The sequence below is a fragment of the Lissotriton vulgaris genome, chromosome 8 (genome assembly GCF_964263255.1).
Source record: "Lissotriton vulgaris chromosome 8, aLisVul1.2, whole genome shotgun sequence".
NCBI classification, from domain to species: domain Eukaryota; kingdom Metazoa; phylum Chordata; class Amphibia; order Caudata; family Salamandridae; genus Lissotriton; species Lissotriton vulgaris.
In genome coordinates, this window is record NC_141696.1 from 993956061 (window position 1) to 993980420 (window position 24360).

Sequence of the window (24360 nt, forward strand, 5' to 3'; positions counted from 1 at the left end):
TGCTGTGCTGGATAATAAACACCAACTTAATTTACTTGAATCCTGGAATTGATTTTAACAATTTTGGCGACGTGGGAGAAGAACCAAGTTACACTCCAGTCATTTTATCAGCACAAGTACGGAGTGTTTCAAATATTCATGTTTAATTACTTTTGTGCATTGATAGCACCAGCGTCAGTTGGAACATTACTTTACATTATTTGTGCATTGGTAGCACCTGCGGCTGTATTTTAACTAATTTGCACAATTTGAATCAATCCTCCACGTACCTATGCAGGTGGGACAACACTGTTGAGAAGTGGAGAAGTGTGGCTCAGGGGTTAGAGGCGGCAGACCCGGAAGCTGAGATCGGTCCTGGACCAGGGTTCAATTCCCCGCCTCGGCGGGTCTTGGGATAAAAATTCCACGGACTCGATAATTCTCGCTCCGGTGCCTTCTCCACTCACGGGTTCACACTCTGCGACTCTGGGCAATAGCTTGCTTAATCTCCACAACGGCCCCTCGCGGCGGGATGCCTGGCTTTCACCTTGTGGATACCCTGCTGGGGTTATCTCACAGGGGAATACCAGGACGGGTTCCATAAGCAAGCGCCGGGAAACCCACTGCGGGTAGCTGTGCGCTATATAAGCTCAAATACATTTACATTTACATTTAACTAATTTAATGAATTGTCTTCATCAGCAGTGGTGCTTGAATTGCTTGAACTGCCTTCATCAGCAGTTGTTTCAACACTTGGTCTATTTGAAATTATAAAAGCCTGTATTCGCTTTATATATTCTTTGAATTTAATATCCATCTATCGCAATTAAGCGCTGAAGACTGATTAATTGGATCTTGCCGATCGCAGACTAATGCTTCGGAAGATACTCGTGTTTGCCTGCATTGAACGAAGCTGCCACCTAGTGATTGATGGCGTTACTACATTATTTTATTCCTTGTTCAGTGCGCTGGTGAAGGTTAAATTATTGAACTAATGAATGTTTTCGCCGCGTTCACTGAAACGTGAGGGGAAACTGTGAGACGGTGGTTTGTAGCAGGGAAATATTGCCTACATTGCGCTCTTCTCAGGCTGGACTGATTGCCATTTGAAGAGAAGTCCGATTGAAGATCTTGTTTTTACGTGTTTAAAACATATCATCATATCATCGTTTAAAGTCGTGGCATCTTTCAAATCTACTCACGTTTGACAGCAAGCTGCATTTCAGAGTTCCAAGGAACATCCATGACAACAGTGCTTTCCATCGTCACGCGCACCACGACGTTGTACGCTTACGTCTGACGTCATCAGCGGCCATTTTCTATCACGGGAGCAGCAGAAATAAACAAAGCACGAAGATTTGCGGTGATTCACATTTGAATACTACACGACTTTGCTTACTTCATTTTTTTTTTGTTTCAACTTATTTAGTATATTTTCCTTATTCCTTGTTCTATATGAATAATACATGACTGCTCTACTACATTTCAACGCAAGGAACTACTAATGGTGGTTTATTCATGATGTGGTATTTCATTTTTATTTTAAAACGATTGAATATGTTCAAATGATATTAATATCTTAAGAGTTATATTATAATAGTTATTATTTATTTATTCTTACGCAATATATTTTTTTCAAAGGTTCTTAGTTAATGCATATATAACATAACTATTCCTGCTTGTTTTATTTTCTTAATTCAACGTGTAAACATGCAGTTTGATCCCCCAGCAAAGTTTTTGCAGTCCAAGGGTGATCCTCCTATGCTTTTGGCAAGATGGAAGGAAGAGTTTATTACATATATGAAAGATGGATAGATAGATAGATGGCGAACGCATGGGGCAGAAAGAAAGAAAAGTATTTTGTTGCACTGTTTAGGATCGGAGGGGCAAGTTATTTTTAGATCTTTGCCTCAAATCGCTTCCCAGAGCGATGGTAGCGGTGATAATTTGAATGTATATAATGAGGCTTTATTAAGAATAGAAAAAAGATTTAAGCCTGTTACAAGTATTGCTTTAAACAGATTCAAATTTTATACCAGAGAGCAAAAAGATGATGAAAGTTTTGATGATTTCCTCACAGGATTAAGATCTTTATCGTTGCATTGTAATTTTGGATCGTTAACAGATGAAATGATAAGAGATCAAATCATAGCACACGTTAGGAATAAAAAAAATTAAGAAAGATTGTGGGTTTTAGGAAATCCCAGCTTGACTGAGGCAATTACAGAAGCAAAGGCACTAGAACAGTCGGAGAAATGGATGGAGGTTGTCAAAGACTATTCTAATAAAAAATCGGCAGCGGAGGAAGTTTGTTATATTAAACCTAAAATTGAGAACACAATGCAACAGCTACCTACAAAGTTCCAACAACATACACGTTTCCAACACAACTATAGGGGAAATTCAAACACTAATATGTACAGGTATGCCCAAGGACCAACACGAAACAATGCAGTTTGTTTTAGGTGTGGCAATAAATCTCATCAAGGTCCTGGTCTCCTATTGGTTCTTGAAGTTAGGGCTAATGTTGTGATTGGATAATGTTAGGGGTAGGTGTGGTATCTCTCACCTGATTTGCCCCCCGGCGTCTCCGCGTGTAATGGAGCTGCCCGCGGTGACATCACTTAGAATGTCACCGCGACCAGCGTTCCAAGGCGAGCGCCGGGGCAAGAGTGTGAGGAAGCTGCGGAAGCGGAGGTTGTGGCTGAGGTCGCAGAGTATGTCACATACTTTAATAAATGCTCCTGGTTAACCAACGTGACGTCTTTGTACATCTGTGACCGTCACTACACTGGCGACGAGGGAAAACACACCAGCGACCTCAACACGCCTGAAGGAAGGTAAAGAGAACAGCTTACTGGAAGAAGCAAGAGGAATTTCCTTGAGAAGAAGGAGACGGCTGACGAAGAAAAGTATTCGAATGCTCCTGAAGCAGACCGCGTCGCGGCGGAATTTTCGAAATAAGGAACAGCAGCGGGGTCGAGAGGTGAAGCGATGATCCCATTGCAGAAGGCTCTGCGGAAGAAGGAATGAGGAAAAGGGCGACTGCGGGTCAGTGAGAATATATCACCCGTCAGTGCGAGCAAGAAGTGAGGTAACGCCTGCCAGCTATCCTAGCGCGCTGCACATAGACCCGCGTTTCACGATCTGCATGGTATGAACTGGCATCTGGGGTCATGTAAGCGTGTGAGGCGTTTTGGTGCGGCGGGGGTCTGATAAACGGTGAAGCGAAGCACCAGCTGCATCGACCCGACAAGCGAGAGCCAGGCGCGCTGTTCCTTCACCCACCTCAGGATTTTATGGTGAGCCTGTGACAGGCAGTCACGGAAGCGTAGAGCAGACACCTTTTACCCATTTCTGACTCAAGTGCAGCGTAGCGCATTCGAAGGGTAGCGCGTAGTGAACAGCACGACTAGAATTGGTTGTGAAGTGCGATTCACCATCCCTAGTGACTTTGCCGATGATTAAGTGTGCAACCGGAGAATGACAGGAAAGGCACAGCTGTTCAGAATTAACGCAGCGAGGCGCGTGTGATGAAGGCAGCTATTCTGTTACCTCGGAGGGCGTTTGATAAATGACATTGCCAGCATTTGAAAGTCAGAGTGAACGGAGTGTAACGCACTCACTGTCACAAAGGAATATGAGCATTGCCAGTATTTGGAAGTCGTACTAACCGGAACTCGTCAGAAACTGTGTGCTGTTTCCTAACGCATCGAGGGGCATGTGAAGAAGGGGTTTTTTGTTTCTCTGTCACCACGGAAGTGTTTCAACATGAACTGTGCTGGCAGTAAGGAGAAATAAACACGGTGTAGTGCACAAAGTGAATGAAGGAATGACATTTTGAAGGGTGGTGGCCACGCACTATTGGAGTCAGCATTCTTCTGCAGTCAGCTTTAAGCAGAGTGCAGTCTACTCCAGGGAGTGTGGGCCGTGCAAGGGAAAAAAAAAAACAAGTAGTTTTCTGAAGTATTTCCGCTGCGGGCTGAATGTGGACTGCGCTATTCATGTATTATTGAACTGACCCGTAGCATGAAAATCTAGAAGCCCATGCAACTGGGGCACACTCCAACTGTTCCTACAAGAGGGTTATTTGAAAACTAATACTAGAAGTAGAAGTGTACACGGATGTAGTTTATGAATGTTTGCTTATTTTGGCACAGGGAAATAGTACCCTTCCCTACGTTTACAGTTGGTCTAGCAGAACGTGTACATTCTCATCTGGGTTGTAGATCTGTAATATAGCCCTGTGACGAATAACCATGCAAAGTGTGACTCCTCCACCCTTTTTCTTGACCAACCCAGGTGATCCCACCATTCAGTGGAAAAAATGGAAAAAATTGTTTTTGAATTACGCTACTGTATGTGGGCCTAACCTTGGTTTAGAAAGGAAGGTTGCATTGTTAGCCTATTACCTAGGTGCGGAAGGAGAGGAGGTTTTGGATCACCTCCCAGACTTAGGGGCGCAGGAAGCAAGGGGTCTCAATGAGTTTGAAGTAAGTCTAAAGAAATTAGATTTGCACTACCTCCCCAAGACAAGCACAATCATGGAGAGGTACCACTTTGGGAAAAGAGCACAGAAGGAAGGAGAATCTATTGAATATTTTGTTTCTGAGTTGAGGAAATTAGCAGCTACTTGCAAGTTTGGTGGGGCGAGTGAGGAAAGAATTAGGGATCAATTTGTTTTGGCTTGCAGGATGGAGCGGGTGCGTGAAGAGTTATGGCTTAAAGATGACCCACCGTTGAGGGAGGTTCTTATCATAGCCAAGCAGGTGGAGCACATGTTGCAGTGTGTCAAAGAGATAAAGCAAGACTCTGGGGAAAAGAGAAACGATGACAAGACCAATGTCAGTGAAGTGGTGACCGAATGTGAGGCAGTGTCTGTAATCAAAGGCCAGAAGGTAGCGGGCAGAGAACAGAAGGAGAGCAGATTGGGGGGATCGTTCAAGGGCACCTGCTATAGGTGTGGCAAGCAGGGACACCTAGCCAACGACAAAGAGTGCCCCGCCCTCAGATTTACATGTAACAAGTGCGGTAAGAAAGGTCACTTCAAGCAATACTGCAAGAGTGGGCAGGGGGTCAGTACACAGAGTAGAGACAGGACGAATGTAGTGTGCGACGAAATTGTGGTGCAGATCAAAGAGTTGCAGGTCCAAAGCCCCAACGACACCATGTGTGAAGAAATAGTGGTGCAGGTTGATGAAGGTCAGGTCAACAGCCCAAAAGACACCATAAAAGTAGGGGGGATTGATCTGGAAGCATTGTTCGATTCCTGTTCTAGGATAACTATTATCAATGCAAAAGAGTTCTCTCGAGTGTCTAAGGGAAAGATAACCTTGAGGAAAATGGATTTGAGGCCTGGGGGGTATGCTGGTCGCCCCATCTCTATGAAAGGCTATTTCTTAGGGAAAATTGAATACAGTAACAGGGCAACTGTGTCCAAAGTGTACGTGTCCACTGTAGGGGACAACATCTTAGGGTGGCAAGCACAGAAGGAGTTAGGGGTCTATCTTAATCCCAACAGTAATCCCCATACCCTGATACAGGAGATACAAGAACACAAGACTGATATGGTGACAGAGTTCAAAGGAGTGTTCAGAGAAGAACTTGGATGCCTAAAAAACTACTGTCACAAGATAAGATTGAAAGAGAACGCTAAGCCAGTTGTGGCTAAAGTCAGGAAACTCCCTATTGCCATCCAAGAAGAGGTGAAATCCGAACTAGAGAAATTGTGCAAGGCTGGAGTCATCGAACCAGTGGAAGCGACGGAATGGTTGGCACCCATCGTGGCCGCAAAGAAGAAGGATGGGTCGGTCCGGCTCTGCATCGACCTAAGGGCGTTGAACAAGGAGGTCGTGGTCGACCGATACCCCCTACCGAACATCACCCAAATGATGAGCATGCTAGAGGGAGCTAAGGTGTTTTCCACTCTCGATCTCACCTCAGCCTATTTCCAGATAAAGCTACACGAAGAGTCGCACGAACTCACAGCATTTGTGACACCGATGGGCGCATACAAGTTCAAAAGGATGCCTTTCGGGCTAGTCTCGGCGGCCGCCGTATTTCAGAGAATCATGGGCAACATCTTGAAAGGCATCCCAGTCGTCATGTGTTACCAGGATGACGTGCTCATATTCGCTAAGAACCATGAAGAGCATGATAAGAGACTGAGATGCGTGCTTGGGAGGTTCCAGTCACAAGGACTTACAGTGAAAAAAGATAAGTGTGTGTTTGGCTGTGCAGAGCTAGATTTCCTGGGGCAGAAGGTGAAGACAGAAGGAATATGTCCCAAGGCCGAACTGCAAAACACCATCGTAAATTTGGCACCTCCCACGAGCAAGTACAAAATCAAGTCTTTCATGGGGATGTTGGAGTTCTACGGGAAATTCATAAGAAACCTGGCAGAAAGGACCTACGTCATCAGGCTGCTGTTAAAGAAAGAGACTGAATTCAACTGGAGTCAGGAGTGTCGGAGGGAGTTCGAAGACGTAAGAAGGGCACTTGCAGAGGCCCCCAGCTTAAAGTCATACATACCCAACCGGGCGACGGTAGTCCCCACCGATGCAAGTGCCAAGGGGCTGGGAGCAGTCCTCACCCAAGTAGGCAAAGACGGAGAAGAAACCATAGCGTTTGCCTCAAAGTCACTCCAGAAGTCCGAGAACAACTACTCGGTAATTGAAAAAGAGGCCCTAGCAGTATCCTGGGCGGTGGGAAAGTTCAAAGACTTCCTGTGGGGAACTCAGTTCACTCTTCGTACTGACCACAAGACGTTAGTGGAAGTATTCAGCAAGAAAGGTCTGGATGCCATCTACAGCAGGATAAGGCGGTGGGTGGTCTGCCTCCAAGAATACACTTTCGGTGACGAGTACGTCCCGGGAACGCAAAATTTTGCAGCAGACTGTCTGTCGAGACTCGTCAGTGAAAATGAGGCGAGGGAGAAGCAAAAGAAGTTGGATGAAGAAGAGGATGGACTTCAGATGGAGAATGTCTGCACCATCCAGAGAGCGTTGGGAGAGGAAACCTGGAGAAAGGCATTGGAAGAAGACAAGATACTGGAGGAGGTGTGCAAAAGAGTAAAAGGCAGGTGGAAGAACGAAGACAAACGGGAAGAAAACCTGCGGCCATACTGGGCTGTCAAGGATGAGTTGTCCATAGTAGACGAATGCCTATTCAGGGGGACAAGACTTGTACCACCTGCATCGGTGAGAGACAACCTTGTTGAGATAGCCCACGGAGGGCATCTGGGTATCACCAAGACTAAACAAAGACTCAGGGAGAGCTATTGGTGGCCGAACATGGACCTGGTCACCGAAAGGAGAATCAGAGACTGCATTCCGTGCAGCAACAGTGACAAAGTCCTGAAGCAACTGACGCCCCCAATGGTATGCAGGCCGCCACCGTCAGGACCATGGGAAGAGTTGGCGCTAGACATCGTAGGCCCATTGTCTGGAGAACTGCGAACGCCTTACATCTTGGTGCTTATGGATTTGTTTTCTAGGTGGCCGGAGATGAAGTTTGTAAATGAAGTCACGACCAGGACAGTCATCGGGTTCCTGAAAGAGGTGTTCATCAGGGAAGGGCTACCCAGCAACATCCTCACGGATAATGGGGTGCAACTATGTTCGAAAGAAATGGAAGACTTCCTTGTGGAGAGAGGCATCAAACACAAGCGTTGCGCCTTGTATCACCCCGAAACCAATGGCATGGTTGAGCGATTTAACAAAACCCTCAAGGAGAGCATCCAGTTAGCCAAAGCCAGTGGTATAAGCTGGAAAGAAGAGGCGTGGAGGCGGTTAGAAGCATACAGGTTCACACCGCACCAGACGACGGGAGTCACCCCATTCGAGGTGCTCCGTGCAAGGATACCCAACACCAAGCTATCCCCAGGGTGGATGGAGTGGCACAAGGGATGGTCAGACCAAACCAAAGGAGCGGAAAGCTTGAAGAAGCAAGAGGAAGCCATGAAAAAAAGGAAAGAAAGATATGACCAGCTCAAGGCCACACGGGAGGCCGAATTCAAAGTAGGGGATAGCATCAAGATCAGAACCCCCACTGGAAGTGCAAATTGGTCAGGGTACAGTAGTCCTACCAAAATCACAAAACTATTCAAGAATGCCGTCAAGACTCAAGAGGTAAAGATATGGAACCTAGGGGGAGTAGTGAGGTTCCACCCACCAGGGAATGACTCTAGGAGTGAATGGGGGGGTGAGGGTGATGCAAGGCAGGACCAAGGTCCTAACACCAAGAAGCTGTTGTCAGTCCCCCACCCAGGTGGTAGGTCTAGCAGGAGAGTGACCAGACCCCCCAGGCATTTCGATCAATATATTAAGTCGTAGCCCCTGCTACTCTGCTATTCTTGAGTTATTCTTCCTAGCAGGATAGTGACCAGACCTTCAAGATATTTCGTTCAGGATTTATCTTGTCCTCCTTGTTTTCCTGTTGTTCATGCACTGTTCTATGTTTTCTTTCCGCAGGGGAGGGGGATGTGTGGTATCTCCCACCTGATTTGCCCCCCGGCGTCTCCGCGTGTAATGGAGCTGCCCGCGGTGACATCACTTAGAATGTCACCGCGACCAGCGTTCCAAGGCGAGCGCCGGGGCAAGTGTGTGAGGAAGCTGCGGAAGCGGAGGCTGTGGCTGAGGTCGCAGAGTATGTCACATACTTTAATAAATACTCCTGGTTAACCTACGTGACGTCTTTGTACATCTGTGACCGTCACTACACTAGGGTTCCCATTGGCTGAAGGGGTACCTGATTACTAGGGCTACAAAAAAGGCCAGGCGTAGGGCGTCTCAGCTAAGGGTGGAGAGGACATGGGTAGTTGCCTGTTTGGGCCTGTTCGAGACTGGTCGGGACTTGGGCCAGAAATGCAGCCCTTTTGCTCATTAAAAAAAAAAAAAAATCCTTCACTCTCTTATCCCTCCATTATCCTTTTTTCTATAAAAATTAACAGACTAACAGGTTCACTTCTCAAATTCCATGTTCCATATTCAACTATACTAATATACTGCCCAAATAACTGAATATCATATCTACTACTCAAATTACTTCATATTTATACTATACTAATTTTCAACACTTATCCTTTATGGGTTCTGGAGTGGCGTGCTACTCGCCAAAAAAGCCCTTCAACACCCATCAGGGGTAACAAGTGCTATATGAATGCAAATCTTTCTTCCCCTTTTATCCATCCGCTATCCTTCTCACTCCAAGTAACAGACTAATATCCACCACTGAAATTACCTCATATTTCACCATATTAATTCACCACTAATCCTTTATAGGCTCCCTGAATAGCATGCGTCAACAAGCGAGTGATAAATAAATACTAACCTTTGTCCTACTCTATCCTTCTGCTATCATTCCAAATCCAAATAACTGACTAGCCTATCCACCACTTAAAATGTACTTGCATGTTTCACTATACTAATTCAACACTAATCCTCTGTGGGTCCTGGAGTAGCGTGCTATCTGCCGAAAAAGCGCTTTGACGCCTCGTCAGGGGTAGAAAGCGCTATATAAATGCAATTACAATACAATACAATTTAGCATCATTTCCGGGTTGTCCTGCAATTAACAAGGAATGTAGGAATTGCGGTAGAGAAGGGCACTTCATAAGTGTGTGCAGGGACATTAGACGTAGTGTCACACCATCCAGAGGTGCAGTGTCATTTGTTGCGGATAATGAAGTAAACTCATCCAATCTAGCGCATGAAACAGATAAAGTTGATAGGGGTTTTGTTGTCTCCATTATTGATGGAGTTCCTGATCATATTAAGAAATCACCTAATAGTGATTTTAAAGTGTGTGGAGTGGACATAGTTCTGATGGTAGATTCAGGGTCCCCATGGACTATTATCACACGTCAATATTTTTTAGAGAAGTCGAACAAGCAATTGAGTTTAGAGAATTTACTAGCTTCTGATATTTTGGCTGCGAGTTATGAAGGCAATCAAATTGAAGTTGATGGTTACTTTGGAGTAAAAATCTGCTTTAAGCATAGGAGTACTGAAATTAAGCTGTACATTGCAAAAAAAGGAATTAATGTCCTAGGATGGCGTGATCAGTATAAACTTGAAATTATATTGAATCCAAGGGCCAAAGAGCCAGTCACTTTATGTGATGATACACTATTTAATCAGATTGCTACCATTGGCAACAATAACAACTGTAATGATAGAGAGAAAGTTTTGGTGAACAGTTACAAGAATGTGTTTTGTGACAAGTTAGGGAAATTAAAGAATTTCTCTCATAAAATTGCTCTGAAGGAAAATGCCACACCTGTCAAACAAAAAATTAGGGGTGTTCCAATAAGTGCAAGACAAGAATTAAAAGATATGTTAAAAGAGTTATCAGATGAGGGAATCATTGAAACCATTGAATCGGCTGAATGGGTTTCTCCCATTGTTTTGGTCCGCAAGCCGGACCAAAAATTGAGAGTATGTGTAGACCTTAGAGCTCTCAACTCTAATATTGTCATAGACTGTCACCCATTACCAAATATAAATGAAGTTGTGTCAATGTTTGAGGGAGCTCAAATATTTTCTACGTTAGATTTGCTCTCTGCATATCACCAAATAGAACTTAAGGAAGAGTCAAAAAAACTTACAGCGTTCATTACGCCTTTTGGCCTATACCAATATACACGAATGCCATTTGGCCTGGCATCGGCGTCGTCAGTTTTCCAGAGAGTGATGTTCCAAATATTTAGGGATTTGGATGAATATGTCAAATGCTTCCAAGATGACATCTTAATTTTCTCAAGGAATGAAACGGAGCATGTTTTTCATTTGAATGAAGTTTGCAAAAAGAGCCATGGCCTCACATTGAAAGCACATAAATGTAAACCTTTTAAACGTACAGTCGAGTATTTGGGTCACACATTGTCTGGAGATGGAATTGTTCCCAAAAAAACTAATGTAGATGCAATCGTTAAAGCACCATCACCTACTAATAAGGATCAATTGTTATCATTCACGGGTATGTGTGAATATTACAGTAAGTTTGTGTAAAATTTCGCTACAAAAATGGAACCATTGCGGGTTTTATTAAGACAGAATGTAAAGTATGTGTGGTCAAATGAGCAACAGGAGGCTTTTGAATGCATAAAGAAGGATATAATTAATTCTCCTACATTGAAACCCTTTAGGATGAAAAAAGAGTGTATTATCATGGTGGATGCCAGTTTATATGGTTTAGGTGGCATTCTGTCTCGGAGAGAAGGAAAAGAGGAGTGGAACGTGGCTTTTGCTTCACGCACGTTGAACGAGTGTGAACGGAAATATGCGGCAATTGAAAGAGAGTTGCTTGCATGTGTGTGGGCGGTGGAACATTTTAGGTTATATGTATGGGGTTGCAGGCTTATCCTCAGAACAGATCATAAACCGCTTGTTAATATATTGTCTACAGGTGGTGTCTACAGGTGGTGGTTGCCATTCCACTGCCAGGATTGCGAGGTTATCTTCTAGATTACAAGAGTACAATTTTAGCACGGAGTATGTTCCAGGGAAGAAGAATGTTACTGCAGATTTCCTATCACGTTTGCCCTGTGAGCAGGACAAGGTAGATGTGGTTAAGGAAGGAGAATTCATTGTGACTATAGCTGATGTGATGGGAGATCAGTTTCAGGAAATTACAGAAGAGAAGTGGGACAGTTGTGTAACTATGGATGATAGGTGGAGTTCCCTTAAAAAGTACATTATGGAAGGATGGCCTAAAAAAAGAGTTAATTAAAGAGGAGCTTTTACCATTTGTGAAGGTAGCGGAAGAATTGGAATGGGAGAATGGTTTTTTATTTAAGTCAGGCAAATGTGTTCCACCACAAGGTGTACAAAAGGTCATACTTAAGCTAGCTCATAAAACACATCCGGGTATATCTTCTATGAAGAGGTTGATTAGGGCCTTCTTTTGGTGACCTGGAATGGATGCATTTATAGATAGAGTAGTGAGGGAATGTGAAGAGTGTGTGTCGAGTGAGAGAATGTTAAGGACTTATGTTCCCCCTTTAAAGGTTGTTAAGTGGCCAGACATGCCGTGGCAAAAGTTAGCTTTTGATATTTCAGGCCCATTTAAGAATCTACCAGAAAATTCACAATATGCCTTAGTCTTGATTGATTTCCACTCAAAATGGCCGGAAGTAAAATTTGTACCTAATGCCACCACAAATACAGTGATTGTGTTTTTTAAAGAAATTTTTGCTCGAGAAGGTTGTCCTTCTGTGTTAATTACAGACAATGGAGTGCAATTGAAATCAATAGAGATGGAGAATTATTTAAAGGAACATGGCATTACACACAAGTGTACATCTTTATATGAACCACATGAGAATGGCCAGGTGGAACGATTTAATAGGGTGTTGAAGTCATATATAACAGATGTGGTGAAAACCCGTGGTGAATGGATGAATGAGTTAAGAGAGAGATTGTGGGTTTATCGAATTACACCTCATACAACAACTGAACTTAGTCCTTTTAAACTACTCAAAGGAAGAGATCCTGCTTCAAAAGTATGTCCATGGTGGTTTAAGAACAAGTGTCAAGGTAAACTAGATATTAAAGAATGTGTACATGATACAGCTAAGAGAGTGGAAGTGAAGCAAAATAAGACCGTGAACTGGTACAATAGGAAATGGAAAGTTAGAACTCATAATTTTCTTGTGGGATATTGGGTAAGAATTATGAGGCCAGGTCTAATGACCTGGCCTCATAATTTGGTAAACCTATACAGATCAAAAAAGTGTTTACTAATTCTGTAATTACACAAGATGGAAAATTGTGGAATATAAGAAGAATTGCTAAGTGTAATAATTTTGTTTCTGATTCTAGTTCTAGATGTACACCCAACACTGAAGTTTTAGGACAAAGTGTTGATGGCACTGTAGCTTCAAGAATCAAGCAAAATGTTCGTGTAAGAAATAGTCCAGCTAGGTTTAGTGATTATGTCTGAACAACATGCTTGTTTATGGAAAAGGGGGATATGTTACATTCTGTATCACACTTTGTCTATGTTCATTAACATCTTGGTAAGTGACATCATGATGCTCCTGAGCTGCTGTCCATGAGCCATGTATTTATTCTAATAACATTCTGTATTCTGGAAGGTGGTTGGGAGAGATAAGGCCAGTTGCATCTGGATCTTAAAGCAATGAGGTTATGAGTGCTGTGCTGGATAATAAACACCAACTTAATTTACTTGAATCCTGGAATTGATTTTAACATTAACTCTCTGCACTAATTTATGGCGAGTCAAACATGCCACTAGATAAAGCCCGATCTTTCTCCAGCTGGAACATTAATCAGTTAACTATGACATTTTCATTGATACCTGAAAACTGTTGGACACGCAAGTAACTCTGCAGCAGTTTAGGTGCTTTTAAACCCAAAAGTTACTTCTGAGCACCGCAGCTCAGCGCAGTGCAGCACAGCACAGGTACAGCTGAACCACAAGTAACAAAAGTATGTCTGTGACAAAAGCAGCAACTCACTGAGCTATCCACATAAAAAATACAGTCCTGTGGTATGATGGTGTTGTAGTCAAAGATTGGTGGAAGGCTTGTTCAGTATTAAATATGTACTTTATTAGGCGAGCCAGAAGAAACAGTGGTGTTCCCTATCCAGCCAGCCGACAACTGACTGGCAAGGAATACAGCTATGTCAAGGTGCATAGCATCGCTAGAACTTACAATGGAATGTAATACTTAAAGCACCAGATACAACAATATACATATTATGAGAATACAACATATTCTCTCTCCTTTAAATAACAATAGAATAATTAGATACATAAGAATAAATACATTACTATGTGATAATTAATGTCATGTCATATTAACTCAAAAGTCTCCACATACATAATCTTGAAAATACATAGGAGAACATGAGTTTCTATGTTAAACATAACTATTGGCAACTAAAAGTCTCCACATACATAGTCTTGGAAATACCTGGGAGGACATCTGTTTCTTTGTGAAACACCTCTATTGGTAACATCTCCTAGGCCATCACTTCTATCCCTTGAGTGATCGCTAAGCAGTCTTCTAATAACCTCTTCATCACTCATGTACAAATGAGGATTGAAATTGCTAATCGTCGTAAAACTACTACCCTTCTTGTGATCATTGTTTTTCTTATATAGAGCAACTCTCCACAAGTTCCAATTTTCACAGTTGAACAAGTAACATACCCTTTATGCACAGTTCTAACTCTGTATTGACCTCGAAATTTAGTGAAACCACCACTCACACAACCAGGTTTGAATTTTACTAAATCATTAGGTTTTATAGTCCCATTTTGCGTTGAAATGTTCTCATGATCTACTTTTTCATAATCTAGATTTGCTAGACCCATAAGGTCTTTCATTAATGCCGGGATTAATTTGGTACTCGCACAACGTCCCCTCATGACCACAAAGGGAACCTTCCCAGAGGCAGAATTTTCAGTTGTACGTTAAGCCCACACCAAATCATTTACCATCCTTCTCACATCCTTCTCACATCCCCTCTATTCGCAACAGCCATCTGGATGACACCCTTAACCATGCGGTTGGCCCTTTCCACAATTCCATTTCCCTGTGGGTTATAAAGAGATGTCCTTGCATGTATAACCCCACAAGATTTTAAGTAAGTAGTCATTTCTGTTGAAATAAGTTGTGTGCCATTGTCAGTGATCAACTTAACAGGATAACCCTCTTCTCTGAAGATTTCGCTAAGCACATGAATGGTATTCTTTGTGGTAATTTCTCGTACAAAGTTTACAATTAACCATTTAGATGTCACATCAACCATAACTACACCAAACTTCAGACCCAAACTTAAAGAAGCAAAGGGCCTATAAAATCAAAACAAACAGCATGCCATGGTAAGCCTAGATCATCAATTTTACCCATTTCCAAATGACTACCAACCTTCAATCGCTTCTCGCTCTCAACGCAAAAGCTAGAACCTACAATGAAATGTAATATTTAAAGCACCAGATCCAACAATATACATCTTATGAGTATACAACAGATGGTGTGCACTCTTTGCAGCAGGCATATTAACCATCTGCACTACTTTATGGTGAGTCAACCAAAAAAATGCAGTAGACAAAATTATGATCTCTCTCCATCCGTTTTTCACTTACCAACTCAGAGCCACTGTCAGTGCTGGGAAAATGCCTGCTGTCTCGGGCTGCCACTGTCCCTGCAGTCTGTGGAGTCACACTCCCTACAGACAGCTGCTCAGACAGTCGCTATGATGTGGCCCCAGGAGTCAGTTGCCAGTCTGGAGTGGGCAGGCTGGCACAGTGGGAGAATCAGTGTCTAATTTGTAAAATAAAAAAATAGTGCAAGGGCGGTCGCCGGGAGGCGACTGCATCTTGTACCACACATTGCCACTGACAATGATAATAACAACACACCTACTAACCATCACACTCTTACAAGTGTGACAGTTCGGACCCAAAGCTATAAGAATGACTTGCATGGCCGGTAATAGTAATTTTTAATGTATAATAAATTAATGACTAACTGTTGTTGTGATCATCTCTAAATTAGGCACACAGCGCCACCTTGTGGCAGACTGTCACAAGCCCTGGTGTTGACAATTAAGTCCTGATGCCGAGCACTGGAAACCACCGGCTCAAATTAAGCACTGGAGATTATGCTCCTCTCTCATCTGCTGTAGAAGTCAGGGCAAGAGCTCATGGTCAGGCATCACTGTCCAAGTTAAGAGATGTGCCCTGTCCCTTTTAAAGACACTCTGGCTCAGCGCCTGCTCTCACCATGACCGGACACAACTCCCTAGCACCCTCCACACATGACAGAGCAGCATGTGTCAGGGTGGTCAGGAAAACACTACTTGTCCTCAATTAATTAATTCCAGTGGGAGGGGCCCCATCAGCATATCCTTGGTGCCAGGGCAAAAAGGAGTTTAAAATATTCTCTCTGCTGCCGCACCAAACCAGGCCCTTTATGGGAAAGGTGTGGCTCAGCAGCCAGAGTGGCTGACTCCAGAGTGCTGGGCTCACAGTTTGATCGCCGTTGGCAGCTCAGCTCAGCATCATGTGACTCTGGGCAATAGCTCACTTAATCCTCTCGGAGGCTCTCCAGCATCTGGATACCGTTAGGGGTGATAGGTTTGCGCTTTACAAATGTGGAATTAATTTAGTGACAGTCACTAGCCATCAAGCAGCTTGCTACACTTGTACACAGAAGCACCACATGTACCTGAGACTTGTTAGCAGCTCCACTATGGCAGCAGGTGCCGAAGATGAAACAATAGATACCCATCTGCCTCAGAATCGTGCCTGCCATGGCCGCAACGAGAGGTCAATGTCAGTGACGCAAAAAAGACAGAAAAAGAGCAACCCACATCCAAAAAATGCTCAACCAAAAGCCATATCTTGAATGAAACAAGGCAGTACTGTTTAGTGTCACAAAAATAAAAAGATAATTTTATTGCACAATTCATTAAAATCATTGCGATCATATTGGATTAAAATTAGTATAAAGTGCATAATTTCCAGCAGTAAATAAAAATGAATTTGTGACAATTTTTCGTCCTGTTATTCTAAAGATTAGAAATTTAGACACCGTTTTATCAGCTTTAAAGACATGTAGAGTAAAACGATTGACCGGCTTAGTGCATTATAGTTCTGTATGGTTGTCTAGGTCCAGCATGGTTTTTACAGTTGTCATGAATTTCAAGAATCGTGCTGCCAGTTGCACTGAGTCGCCTTTCATACATGCAACCAAAGCTTCTTGACATGTTCGCAAGTTTAAAGTACACCACATAGGACAAAGCTAGTAAATTCTCAAGGTGTGCAGTTTCTCACAGTTGCACAATATGTGGATTAATGTTTCTTCTTCTCGTCCACATGCTTGGCACTATGTGGCAATGACTTCCTTGTACCCATGGCCATGCTTATATGCCAATAGTGGAATCAAGCCAAACTGTAATCTCATTAGTTGGCACTTCATTATTGGCTTTAAAGGAAAGGACAGGTAGAGTGGCAAGACCCCACTGTTACAAAGTGTTGACGCCCAACTTCCATGACTTAGGTTTTTCAGGGTTAGGGCATCACTGTCGTCCGGCATGAACTTTGCTGGTTTGGCTAATAAATTTGCTGCTGCAATTGTGGGTGTGGGGACAGACCATATTTCCCGAGCTTCCAGTACTTCTATGCAGTGTGTTAAAATGCATGCCAGGTTGACCCTGGGTTTCTTATCATTAACCAAATGTACTTCTTTTGCTTGTGGTCCCGTGCTTGTTTGGCTTTCAGAAAGTTGGCAATAAACCTAGCTTTTAATAGCTACTTTTGAGATGTCAAATTTAAATTCCGTACGGATTTCCACATGGGAGATAGCAATTGGTAGAAAAAATGCTCTACGAAAGTAGGGTCACTGAGCTCTGTCCAAACAAGGTGACATTTTATCTTTAAAGGCAATGGAGCCATAGGCCACTGATGGTAAAAATGTTGCCCCCATTGCTCGAATTAAGGGAGTAAGATCAGGTAAACCTATGGATTTCCTTGCTCTGCAGAAGACCCCTCGAACGATTGTGCCATTCCTTGCATTGCGGTGATGTGAGTGGTCTGCCTTAATTTATGGTTGAACCATACTCCCAAGTACTTGTATGCAGTACCTACCTCAATGGGTTTTCGTTCACATGCCATGAGCCTCTCCTCTTTATTTGTCTGGAGATAATCATCGCCTTTGTTTTTGCCGAGTTTATTTTCAAGTTGTTTATTTTACAATATAGTATCAGAGCAGTCAAAAGCTGCTGTAGCCCGACTGGTGTTTGGTCGAGCAATATTGTGTCATCCGCATATTGCAGCGATTGGATTTTAGTTCCAGAAAGTTCGAGGGAAAAAGCTTGGGCGTCAGCCAGACAGTCCAGTAGATCTGGCTAGTACAGGTTAAAGAGCATCTGGGCCAGTATACATCTTTGCTATAGTCCCTTGTTGGTTTTTAATGTTTTGGTCGTGTACCATCCAGAGGAGACTCTTATCTTGACCCAGGTTTCCGAATAAAAGGCAACAAGTACTTTTAATAGTGTGTTGTCAATGCCCCAGCTTTTTAATTTCACCACAGTCTCAGATGGCCACACTGTTAGTGTCACAAATGTAACGTTTTATTTTCTGTATTTAGAAATGTATATCTTAATAGCTTATAATATTTTGAAACATAAACATTTTATACGATAGCTGCCATGCCCTCAAACCAAAAAACACAAACCGATTCATACTATCAAGTGGTAGTCATACCATTCATACATTTCATACCAAATTTAAAAAGAAAACAAGAAAAAACATCTTACAAACATTGTACAGCACGCCTTAGTTTGTGCCGGCGCTTTCATTAGATAGTCTGGGTCTATACTGTATTGTATTGTATTTATAGAGCGCTTACTTCCCCTGATTAGGCGTCAAAGCGCTTTTTTGGCGAGTACCACGCTACTCCGGAACCCATAAAGGATCAGTGGTGAATTAGTATGGTAAATATGAAAGTAATTTGAGTGGTGGATATGTTAGTCAGTTATTTGGATTGAGAAGGATAGCAAAAGGGTAGAAGAGGTAAAAAGGTTTCCATATATATATGTCGCTTGCTACCCCTGATGAGGTGTTGAAGTTCTTTTTCGGTGAGTTGCACGATACTCCACAACCTATAAAAGATTTGTGGTGAACGAGTATAGTGGAATATGAAATTACTTTGAGTGGTTTACATGTTAGTATATTATTTGGATCGAAAAGTATAGTTTAAGGATAGAAGGGAAGGATTTAGAATTGTACTTTTTTTGTTTTGTTTTGGAGCTCATAGCTGTAAGAGGAGGCTCGGGGTGAGTAAAAGGGAGGTGGAGGGGGATCAGTAAAAGGGAGGCGGAGGGGTAAGAGTCTGAGGGAGGGTTTAGAAAGTCTAGTTTTGGGGGATCGGAATAGTAAAAAAGGTATGAGATGATGCAAGGAGGGGTGGAGTAGGCAAGAGTCTCGAAAGGGTATTTTGGGGGTCATAGTAGTGGTATGGGGTTTGGGATGAATGAGAGAGAGGAGGTAATGGATATATTGATAGATATATAGGGTGAGAAATAGGCTAGTGCATTGGGAAGATTAGTAGAAAGAGGTTTGAGATGAGTCGGAGAGTTGAGCTAGAGGATATACTGAGAACGGTATAGGATGAAAAATAGGGTAGTGCATAGGATAAGTTTGTTTAATGTTAGCGCGCTGCCTGTGGTGCGCACGAAGGACCCTTTCATCAAGCGGTCACAGATACATGGCAAATCCTGTTTGCAGTTAACTGAGGTATCGGACCTTCTGTGACCCGCCACCGAAACCTCCCAAGTGCCGAGAAGCTGCTGTGGTACAGCGGGCTAAGACTGCTTGGCGAGACGCCGTCACTTGACTTGTGCCTCCGAACTTGTTGCTTGTGGGGTCGATGGCTGAAAGAAGGGGACATAAGGTTGTCATATTTTGAAATTTCGCTGCGGTTTCCTATTTGCACTGGATACTCACATGTTGCATCGTGGGACTGGTAGTCCCTGTTATTGGCGCATTGTGAAGAGGAATCCAGCACAGGTGAGCCCCACACCACTGGGAAAGAGGGGCCTATATAAAGACTCTAAGTGGGAAGAACGCTTTTTGGACTGTTGGCATTTGAAGAAGGCTATTTGCTGAAACCGGTCTGCCTGATCTCCAAATGAAGCAACCTATGAATCCCCGCTGTGTCCTTTTGTTTTTCGACCGCGAAGGGAGGAGAAGTTTGTTTAATATATATATATATTTGTAGATCAAAAGTGAAGCAATTGTAGATAGTTATGATGAAAAGATTCAATTATTTATGCAGTCACTTATATACTTGTTAAAAACATAGAATAATGTAACTATCAGTAATATGTACATTTGTTAAAAAGAACTAATGAATATCTATATTGTAACCTGGAGGACCTACGAGAGCCGCCTCCCCGCGATACCCGGCGCGAACCTATATCCTATAACGCCCCTCTTATCTCCAAAGCCACCGAGACTCCCAGAGTGGACCCGAGAGGAGCAGTACAGCTGCGACGCTGAAGACGAGATCGGGCCCTTTAACTGGATGGGAGGTCGATGGGAGTCCCGATCCCCGATATGTGTCAGCAGTGAAATCCACAGGTGTGTTATTACACCGGAGGAGCGGACAGTGTGTGGAAGAGCGGAGCAACGAGAATGGAGGAGAAGGAGAAGCAGGAGGCGGGTGAAGAGACAGAGGCGTGCGCACCCAGAGTACCATCAGAGACGGAGGAGCCGCCAGGAAAAGGTGAAGAAGAGGACGGTAGGAAAGTAGCTGAAAGGAGAAAGCCAGGAGGCCAACACTACGCGTTGCCCAGCCGCACACCAGGAGGGATGTGGCTATCAGAGGTGCGTACTCGTATCGTGGGCTGGGTGAAAAAGAAAGGCAAAAGCCTCACCTAATCTCCGGGAGTCCACCACCTTTCACCCCCCGTCACCTCCAGTGTACAGTTTCGCACTTACGGTTTCCCTCACTCCCCACCCCTTGCTCCTGATATATCGTAGGAAGTGTGAACTGATACTTTCCTCTTTGTGTTTCCTCCCCTCACCTGTGGAGCCGTGGTCATTACGGAGCCGAGGGAGAACAGTCGAAGGAGGAGCCCGATCCGATGAAGAAAGGAGGGAATACTCCGAAAGACCCGACTAGAGAGAAGCCGATCACCAAGAAGAGGCGTCCCTAGAAAGGCCTGTACCGACTTGTTGTTTCATCAAATAAATCCTTCCAAAACCAAGACACGTCTCCTGCCCCGCATGTTACATATATACAGTAATTTTTTTAAACATAATTATTCTATACCTTTATACAAAGGAATACACATCTATAGGTACAAATCTATAGTACAAATAAATGCTTTAATACAGAGAGGTATGCTGTATATTTCTATCTGTTTGTGTATGGTGGTTATGTGGGGAAGAGCCAATTCTTGAGTAGTTTTCAGAAGATAAGGTGGTTATCCGTGAAGAGTTGCCTAGTTTGGCTGCTTGAACAGAGAATGATGTGCCACCCATTGTTTTTTTCTTGTATATTGGGATTTTGAGGCGAGGTGCCACTCTAGAGCAGAGGTTCCTTTGTTGAATGTGTTGGGTGATTTTATTCCTGATGAAGAGCGGTACAGTTCCATGTATCGCATTGTGGGTGATACATAGCAGATTGAACATGGATCTTCTGGCAAACTGTATCCAATATAGGACTTTCAAGGCAGGGGAGATGTGGTCTTGTGGTCTGGCAGCCGAGTTCTGAATCTGTTTTAATCTTTTCATGGTTGTTAAAGATGATCCGTGGTACAGGCTATTGGCGTAATCAAGTTTGGACAAAACAAGGGAGATGGTAGCCTGGATCTTGTGTGGAAATCCCAAATGGGGGAAGATTCATCACAGAGTTTTTATGGTAACAAAGCTTGATCTTGCTAGTTTGACCACTTGGGCATTCATTGATAGCTTGGAGTCAATAGTCATTCAGAGGTTTTTTACTTCCTTCAATATTTTTGGCGGTGTTCCCAGATCATTAGGTCACATGGCGAGCGGGTCATAATGTTTCCAATCGCCCCACATGAGCATTTCAGTTTTGGAAGCAATCAATTTGAGGTGGCTCCACGCCATTCATTGATCCACGGCTCTGAGAAGACTGAAAATTGGCGAGTGTCCAGTATAGTCACAGATAGTCAAAAAAACATTTAAATATGCAATCGAAAATGAAAAAACTGCACCATTAATAAGGCAAAAGCTCCTGTATACACATCTTATTTCCATACTTTAACCTCTATTGAAATAGAGAAAAGTTGCATCACATTTGTTCAAATATTTGCTCTCTTGGTGCCATCTTAGGCCAATCTTTGAAAACTGACTTATGCCTATCATGCTGCGAGTCTAGGGAAGTTTATCACGCGGTGAGTCTACTGCTTGGTTCTTTACAGCCACAGACAGAGGTCTCTATATCTACGACCTTACTCTTCTAAGGATTCCTTACGTGTTACAATGACCACTTTTCCTTTCAGTAGTCATCAGATATGGTGCGGTTGAGTGTCAGTTGGAGGATGGGCTGAGCAGCATGGAGGCTGCTCCTGGTGGGGCTTACAATAGAGCTTACTATAGGATTTACTACAAGACTATCCTATGAACTAAGACAACTAACCTTCATCTATAACCTACACATCGCTACCTGATTTTTCCATTATAACGCAAATTTATGTTTCTTTGACCATTTGTGTCTATACTGTGCAGACCCAAATTATCTAAGGAAAGTGCTCACACAACCTAATGTGGTGCTATACAATGTTTGTAAGATGTTTTTGAAGGTTTTAATTTTACAATTAGTATGAAACGTATGAATGATATGGCTGATAGTGTGAAGTGGTTTGTATTTGCTGGTTTGGAGGTATGGAAGCCATCATATAAAAGTGTTTATGTTTCAAAATATAAGCTATTGATCTATATTTTTCCCTAAATAAAGAGAAGAAAGATATATTTGTGACACTAAAAAGTATTGTGTTGTTTCATTAAAGGTATGACTTTTAGTTGAGCATTTTTTGGAGGTGGGTTATTCTTTTCAGGTCTTGTCTAAGTCAACGCGTTAGCGATACTTGGCGAGATATTTAGTGGGGCTTTCAAAAGTGCACCCAAAGTCTGCAGGCGGATCGGGCACAGTGCATGTGCGCCGGGCACGCGCACCATTTGTCCGCCTGCAGCTTTGGGAGCAATTTTGCGGCCGCTTTGATGTTCTCAGTGAGCCACGCGGCCACTGAGAACATCAAAGCGGCCACCCAATGCTCACCATTTGCCTCTTAGTCTCCCTTGTAGTTCATGACAGTCTGTAGCTTGGAGGTGTTGTAAAAGAACCACGTTCATTCAGCAGGATAACGGTGGGGTATTAATAGGCGTCCAGTGATGCTTCTTACAACACATTATCCCATTTGGATTGAAATGCCCTCTTTAAATGCCCAATCAATGTGCATCAGGCATGCCGTTTTTTCTTGCATCACATTGTCCCAATTTGGATTGAAATGCCTTCTTTAAATGCCCAATCAATGTGCGTCAGGCATGCAGTTTTACTGCTCATCCTATATTACACACAAATAATGTGTGGAAATGTGCTTCTTGTGCATATTTATCTCACTAGTAAAGTGTCTTGCTTTGTTCTTTCTTTGAATACACAGCAATTGTTACATGATTAAAACAAAATGCAAGGCCTCTCTAGTAATCATTCACCTTTTAAAGTGTTACAAGGTTATTCTGAGGGGCAGTTGGCGACTGCCACCTTTACCCTGGTATGCTGCAGGCCCTCGTATCCTGCCTTTGCCCCGTTCCTAGATGTGTTATGTTTCCCCTGTGGCCCAGCAAGCAAACCCTTCACCTACCCTGCCACACCGCCCTCCCCATGCCCCCCAGGGCAAGCGCAGCCTCTGTCTGCCCTGTGTCTTTTATGTTGTGCCTTCACAGTCCCAGCTGTTGGTTTCGTAACCATTTCTGTGGGGTCTGTAAGAGAGCGTCGAGGTCTCGCACCCTCCCTTCACCCGCTCCCCCCTCCTATGTGTGCACCCCACCTTCCCGTCTCAGACGTGTATTCTCAGAATGCCTCGGTGCTGCAGTTTCTGAGAAGAGCAGTCCTGCGGCGTGTGTTAATATGCGGCTGTGTTTGTGTGGAAAATCACGATGCGCCTCTCGTCCTCCATCCCTTGGTCTGCAGACTTCTATGTGCTCGTGGCTGCATCTGCCTGTGTGTGCATCCCTCGCGATGGGTTGTATGACCAGGAGTGTTATGTGTACCTTCTTACACATGCGTCGTTATTACGTGTCTCTGTACCTTTCTGTAAACGTTTGTGTGAGCAAGTTGGTCCATGCCTTTCGGTGTATGTTTGGGCCAGCGTGGAAGGGGGCGTCTTTTTGAATATGTGTGTGTACTTTATGTGTGTCTTCCTGCAAATAGTTATGAACGCTTATATATAATTGATTAATTTTAGGAGTGCATGTTGGATACCTTGCAAATGTTCGAGGATGCATTTACGTGGGGCCTGCTTGTGTTAGTTTGTGCATGCCTACATACGTATGCGTAAAATGATTAAAAAGAAAGAAGTCTCAAGAAAATGGACAGTGTAAGGATATGCCCAAATTTCAATATGTACTCCTAGGGGTATAACTATTTATCTAAAAACAGCATGCCATCAATTGGGCGGGACAGGCAAAGGTACAATGTGGTGTGTTCCAATTATAACAGTATCGCACAAGAAGGGGGGGGGGGTTGCAATTATGGATTGTCATATACTATTGACACAATTCCTGATTATAATGATGATCATTACAATACATGTTTGGTAAAACTCTGTCTGGATTTATTCATACAGAAAATTATTCATACAAAGAATTAATTCAT

General features: G+C 43.3%; 1 protein-coding gene across 1 annotated transcript in view; it reads left to right on the forward strand.

The window, feature by feature from the left end:
- The window catches only part of COMMD6 (COMM domain containing 6), a 173842-nt gene that overhangs the window by 988 nt on the left and 148494 nt on the right, over positions 1-24360 (forward strand). The window lies entirely within an intron of this gene.